Genomic DNA, 7,437 nt, shown 5'->3' with positions numbered 1-7,437 from the left:
GAGGGTCAGGGGAGACATGATAACGACGTATAAAATACTGCGCGGAATAGACAAGGTGGACAAAGACAGGATGTTCCAGAGATGGGACACAGAAACAAGGGGTCACAATTGGAAGTTGAAGACTCAGATGAGTCAAAGGGATGTTAGGAAGTATTTCTTCAGTCATAGAGTTGTCAGGCAGTGGAATAGCCTAGAAAGTGACGTAGTGGAGGCAGGAACCAAGCATAGTTTTAAGACAAGGTTTGATAAAGCTCATGGAACAGGGAGAGAGAGGACCCAGTAGCAACCAGTGAAGAGGAGAGGCCAGGAGCTAGGACTCGACCCCTGCAACCACAAATAGGTGAGTACAAATAGGTGAGTATACACACACATACACACACAGTTATGCCGTATTTTGGCACACAGGTATAGAGAATGAAGTACTGATAGGATGCAACAACACACAGCAGAGCAAGATTAAGGAATCGATGATAAGATAAAAAAAGAGGGGGGAGCACTGCAGAAGGCCTGCTGGCCGATGCTAGGCAGGTTCAACTCACACCATTTATGTACTTGTCTAACCCATTTTTAAGGCTACACAAGGTTTTAGCTTCAATGACGCTACTCAGGAGTTTGTTCCACTGATCCACAACTTTGTTACAAAACCAGTGCTTTCCAATATTCTTTATAAATCTAAAATTTTCCAACGTGCATCCATTGCTGTGAGTCCTATCTTGATTAAATAATTCTAGCACGTTATTTATAGCCTATTTATTCCTGTCTTCCATGTATACACCTCAATTTCTATATGAATGGTATACAATACCGACAAGATGAAAATTAGACATATGCAACATCTGGGTATTTTTAATGTAGACGTTTCCCCATCCAGTGCCTTTATCAATACAAATTCTAGAACATAATTTGAAGACAGTAGAACTATATATAGAAGATAAGGTAATCAGCTCCTCGGCCTTGGAGCTGGTGTGAAGAGCACCGTAGCCGTGAAGAATCTGGAGGACAGGCCAGAATGCTGGCGCTTATATACTGACGTCAGGTGAAAAGAGGGAGGGGTAGTAGAGATTTCGTTCGGATTTTTAACCCCGGAGGGTTAGCCACCCAGGATAACCCAAGAAAGTCAGTGCGTCATCGAGGACTGTCTAACTTATTTCCATTGGGGTCCTTAATCTTGTCCCCCAGGATGCGACCCACACCAGTCGACTAACACCCAGGTACCTATTTGCTGCTAGGTGAACAGGACAACAGGTGTAAGGAAACGTGTCGAAATGTTTCCACCCGCCGGGAATCGAACCCGGGCCCTCCGTGTGTGAAGCGGGAGCTTTAGCCACCAGGCCACCGGCCACCTAGACGAAGACATTGTCACTGGTAGGCTGGATTCCCCAGTAGAAGTAGGTCATACCCAAGGGACGGGTTAGTAGAACTGAAGAGGGTTGTGGAGATGTCCTCTGAACCAAGATTCCGTGATGTTGCATTAAAGATACACATATGTTGCATAAGTGTCTAATTTTCATCTTGTCGGTATTATATACCATTCATGTACAACTTGTCAGACACTGCAACATCATGGAATCTTGGTTCAGAGGACATCTCCACAACCTTCTTCACTTCTACTAACCCGTCTCTTGGGTATCACCTGCTTCCAGTGGGAAATCCCGCCTACCAGTGACAATGCCTTCGTCTGCTACCCGTCCCTCTTTTCACCTGACGTCAGTATATAAGCGCCAGCCTTCTTGCCCGTGCTCCTGATTCTTCACGACTACGTTGCTCTTCACACCAACTCCAAGGCTGAGGGACTGATTACCTCATCTTCTGTATATAGTTCTACTGTCTTCAAATTATGTCCTAGAATCTGTACTGATAAAGGCACTGGATGGCGAAACGTCTACATTAAAGATACCCAGATGTTGCATATGTGTCTAATTTTCATACACCTCAATTATATCTCCCCTAATTCTACCCCTTTCCAGAGTACTGACTCATTGTCCTCAGTCTTTCCTCGTAGGAAGGATTTCTAATAAATGATATCGACTTCATCTTTTTCTGTACGCTTTCCATCGATTTTATGTCCATTCTGTAATACGATGACCAGAACTGTGCAGCATAATGTGAATGAGGATTTATCCAGGACTCCTATTATTTATATTTCTTGATATAAAGCCAAGAATTCTATTAACGTTGTTGCCCTGGCATTAAATTACTGCTAGCCAGAATTACTGAATCTTTATCGCATTGACAGTGAGTGAGATCTACATTATTCAGTTTATAGGTGTCATGCTTATTCTGATAAATGAGACCTGTGCAATATTTAGGTATCTTTATTCTGGAAACTCTTCGCCAGCTAGCAGCTTCTTCAGTCCAATACAGATCAGAACGGTGGAATATGGGGAAGAGTTTGAGGTAATCAGTCACTCAACCTGGAGTCGATGTGCTCAGTTCATCAATCTTGAGAAAAGTATAGTATATGCGGGGAGAAGTGACTTATATAGTCTAGACAGGTAAGATGAAGCAGCAGGAGGTGGAGTCATCCAGTGGAAAAATCCACTTAATGTAAGTAGGTCATACCTATAGGTTAGGCACAAGTTGACGGAAATTCTCCAACTCCACAGAGTTGCCTAACGCTACCATCCCTGTCACAGAGAGAGGTACCCCATCTCTTGCATACACATGTTTGCCATAGAAATTGTCCCACTTGTCAATGAATGGGATTGTAAGTGCTTTGCAGTGCATATCTAGCCAGTAAATTGTACCAATTGCCCTAGACATCCATTCATTGCTCACTCTTCTACTGCTAGGTGAAATGCTTCATGTGCTCGGGACCCCTTCCTTAGATCTAATTATATCTGTAGCTGTCCTGCACTTAACTAGTTAGCAGCTACTGTTTCTTGCCCCTCCCAATATTGTTTCCATCAGCAATGAGACTGATAATGGGCTTGTTCCCATTACCAGACATGATATTATCCAACCTGTTGACTATGTTACCAACACCAGCTCCAGGGAAACTCTCTCACCTTATCTGTTACAGGAGGTACGGTCCATATACTTTTACCTGTGAGTCGCTGATCATAAGAATATTCTTACCTTTATTAGCAGAGGGGTTGATGGTGCCTTTATCCTCTCTGAACATTGAAGTACATTCATTATGGAGAACAGGAAAGCGATTTCCTACCTTCAGATCTGCTCCTTTAATCTTCCTTACCTTGATGTTTCTTCCTTTACTGTAAACCATTTTCCACTTGTTACGACTGCCAACCTGCTCTTCACTGTTGGTAACCTGTTTTCCTTCACTGACCCCAACCACCTCACATTCCTTGTTATATTTATCCAGGCGACTTCTCAGTTTCTCATTTTCCTCCTTGAGAAGCAGAACCTCCTCCTTAAACACCTTGAACTCTGACTTTAAAACACCTCAGAAGAGAGCCATGGTGCTCTATATAACACTCCACACTAATTTCCTAAGGCAACTTAGGACAGGTAACAACCTCTCGTCACCACTGACAGGTAACCTCTCGTCACCACTGACAGCTAACAACCTCTCGTCACCACTGACAGCTAACAACCTCTCGTCACCACTGACAGGTAACAACCTCTCGTCACCACTGACAGCTAACAACCTCTCGTCACCACTGACAGCTAACAACCTCTCGTCACCACTGACAGGTAACAACCTCTCGTCACCACTGACAGGTAACAACCTCTCGTCACCACTGACAGGTAACAACCTCTCGTCGCCACTGACAGGTAACAACCTCTCGTCACCACTGACAGGTAACAACCTCTCGTCGCCACTGACAGGTAACAACCTCTCGTCACCACTGACAGCTAACAACCTCTCGTCACCACTGACAGGTAACAACCTCTCGTCGCCACTGACAGGTAACAACCTCTCGTCACCACTGACAGCTAACAACCTCTCGTCACCACTGACAGGTAACAACCTCTCGTCGCCACTGACAGGTAACAACCTCTCGTCACCACTGACAGCTAACAACCTCTCGTCACCACTGACAGGTAACAACCTCTCGTCGCCACTGACAGGTAACAACCTCTCGTCACCACTGACAGGTAACAACCTCTCGTCACCACTGACAGGTAACAACCTCTCGTCGCCACTGACAGGTAACAACCTCTCGTCACCACTGACAGCTAACAACCTCTCGTCACCACTGACAGCTAACAACCTCTCGTCGCCACTGACAGGTAACAACCTCTCGTCACCACTGACAGCTAACAACCTCTCGTCACCACTGACAGCTAACAACCTCTCGTCACCACTGACAGGTAACAACCTCTCGTCGCCACTGACAGGTAACAACCTCTCGTCGCCACTGACAGGTAACAACCTCTCGTCACGAATGACAGGTAACAACCTCTCATCACCACTGACAGGTAACAACCTCTCGTCACCAATGACAGCTAACAACCTCTCGTCGCCACTGACAGGTAACAACCTCTCGTCACCACTGACAGGTAACAACCTCTCGTCACCACTGACAGCTAACAACCTCTCGTCACCACTGACAGCTAACAACCTCTCATCACCACTGACAGGTAACAACCTCTCGTCACCACTGACAGGTAACAACCTCTCGTCACCACTGACAGCTAACAACCTCTCGTCACCACTGACAGCTAACAACCTCTCGTCACTACTGACAGGTAACAACCTCTCGTCACCACTGACAGCTAACAGTCTCTCGTCACCACTGACAGCTAACAACCTCTCGTCACCACTGACAGGTAACAACCTCTCGTCACCACTGACAGGTAACAACCTCTCGTCACCACTGACAGGTAACAACCTCTCGTCGCCACTGACAGGTAACAACCTCTCGTCACCACTGACAGGTAACAACCTCTCGTCACCACTGACAGGTAACAACCTCTCGTCACCACTGACAGGTAACAACCTCTCGTCGCCACTGACAGGTAACAACCTCTCGTCACCACTGACAGCTAACAACCTCTCGTCACCACTGACAGCTAACAACCTCTCGTCACCACTGACAGGTAACAACCTCTCGTCACCACTGACAGGTAACAACCTCTCGTCACCACTGACAGGTAACAACCTCTCGTCACGACTGACAGGTAACAACCTCTCGTCACCACTGACAGGTAACAACCTCTCGTCACCACTGACAGCTAACAACCTTTCGTCACCACTGACAGCTAACAACCTCTCGTCACCACTGACAGGTAACAACCTCTCGTCACCACTGACAGCTAACAACCTCTCGTCGCCACTGACAGCTAACAACCTCTCGTCACCACTGACAGGTAACAACCTCTCGTCACCACTGACAGCTAACAACCTCTCGTCGCCACTGACAGGTAACAACCTCTCGTCACCACTGACAGGTAACAACCTCTCGTCACCACTGACAGGTAACAACCTCTCGTCGCCACTGACAGGTAACAACCTCTCGTCACCACTGACAGCTAACAACCTTTCGTCACCACTGACAGCTAACAACCTCTCGTCACCACTGACAGGTAACAACCTCTCGTCACCACTGACAGCTAACAACCTCTCGTCGCCACTGACAGCTAACAACCTCTCGTCACCACTGACAGGTAACAACCTCTCGTCACCACTGACAGGTAACAACCTCTCGTCACCACTGACAGGTAACAACCTCTCGTCACCACTGACAGCTAACAACCTCTCGTCACCACTGACAGCTAACAACCTCTCGTCACCACTGACAGCTAACAACCTCTCGTCACCACTGACAGCTAACAACCTCTCGTCACCACTGACAGCTAACAACCTCTCGTCGCCACTGACAGGTAACAACCTCTCGCTGCTGCTTCACGATAGGGTGACCTGCGGATGGATTTCCAGTTAGGTTGTGCTAGTTTCCAATGACTTTGATGTAGATCATTTAGATATGCTGAAGTCTGAAACTGACGAGATTGTGTTCGTTTTACATGTCACATATATCAAAGTTTATGTTGCTGGTATCAAAATTTATGCTCCTGGTATTAAAGTTTACGTTGCTAGTATCAAAGTTTATGTTGCTGGTGTCAAGTTTATGTTGTGATTAAGTCTCATTAGGCGACCACTTTGTTTATCATCAACAGGAAAATATCTTTTGAAGTGGGCCTGTCATATAATGTTCAATAATGAAATATCTTAATCTTAACCCCTAGATTACCGGTGTCAGGTATCAGTAATAAAGCAACCGCTGGCTTACCCAAGCTACATACACCCTTGGGCAAGCATCTGTTAGCTTAATGGAAATAATTTTCCGGCTCATTAAGAAAAACAAAGGATTGCAGTTACGTCACATACATGAGCGTAATCAGTACTACTTTTATTACATGTCCACACTTTACTTTAGCTCTAATCATACTTCTTATTTGTCCTAGAACAATAACATCAGTGCTCCCAGAGAACATTTCAGTGGGGTGAAGAACCTCCAACGCTCCGCCATTCTACAGAGAACATTTCAGTGGAGTGAAGAACCTCCAACGCTCCGCCATTCTACTACAGATGGTGGTGATACTGAAGCCAGGAAATCGTTTCCTCTTGAAAAGTTGATGTTAGGTACTGCCACCCGAAACAAGTGTTTTCATACATTACCACATTACCCTACTAGTAGAAAATCTACCTCTTGTCGCTTAAGGCACTTGTTAGTGAAAATTCCTAAAAAATGAAACAAGTCATTAATTACATTAATTTATTACGAGTTTGCTGGCTAGGGGAGAATATATTCACACTTTCACCCAGGGTATCGTTGCTTTGTTGTAAGTATTGGTAGTGCTCCTGTCAGTGTCCAGTTCCCTGACAGACTTATAAGTCTCAGCATCAATATTGGTCGCAAAATGCGACCAGTATTGATGCTGACCAAAGATGTGTATCTTTTGACAGTAAATTTTTTATTCTTTCCAGGTGATGCCTTGATAGTAGTGAACGGCCGTTTATCCAAGGAATTAGAACTAGGGTTTATTTCTCGGATCAAATCTGTTTACTTCCCATTCCTCAGACGCAGTGCGGCTCGTTCGGGTTTAACACTTCCCTATGTATGTTGATATAGTGTTAGTATTTTTTTTTTATATTTTTAATCAAATAGACGACATCGTCTCCAGACGATAGACATCACCATGGACGTCGTAACTTGCTGACGATAGAGACGTAATGTGTATGAGGTAGAGTGACTCTCCTTATGTATACTGTGGTAATGAGAGAGAGAGAGAGAGAGAGAGAGAGAGAGAGAGAGAGAGAGAGAGAGAGAGAGAGAGAGAGAGAGAGAGAGAGAGAGAGAGAGAGAGAGAGAGAGAGAGAGAGAGAGGCGGAGGCAGAGACACAAGGCACATGGAGATAAAGAGCGTGCAGAGAACAAAGGTCCACACCAAGAATTTCTTCTGAGAAATACTTTATCTAGATTAAAGGCTATCGTGTATTATTTAGGTGTAAGAGTCAAATATAGAAAA

The sequence above is a fragment of the Cherax quadricarinatus genome, chromosome 31, assembly GCF_038502225.1.
Source record: "Cherax quadricarinatus isolate ZL_2023a chromosome 31, ASM3850222v1, whole genome shotgun sequence".
Lineage (NCBI taxonomy): Eukaryota > Metazoa > Arthropoda > Malacostraca > Decapoda > Parastacidae > Cherax > Cherax quadricarinatus.
This window is presented reverse-complemented; position numbering follows the sequence as displayed.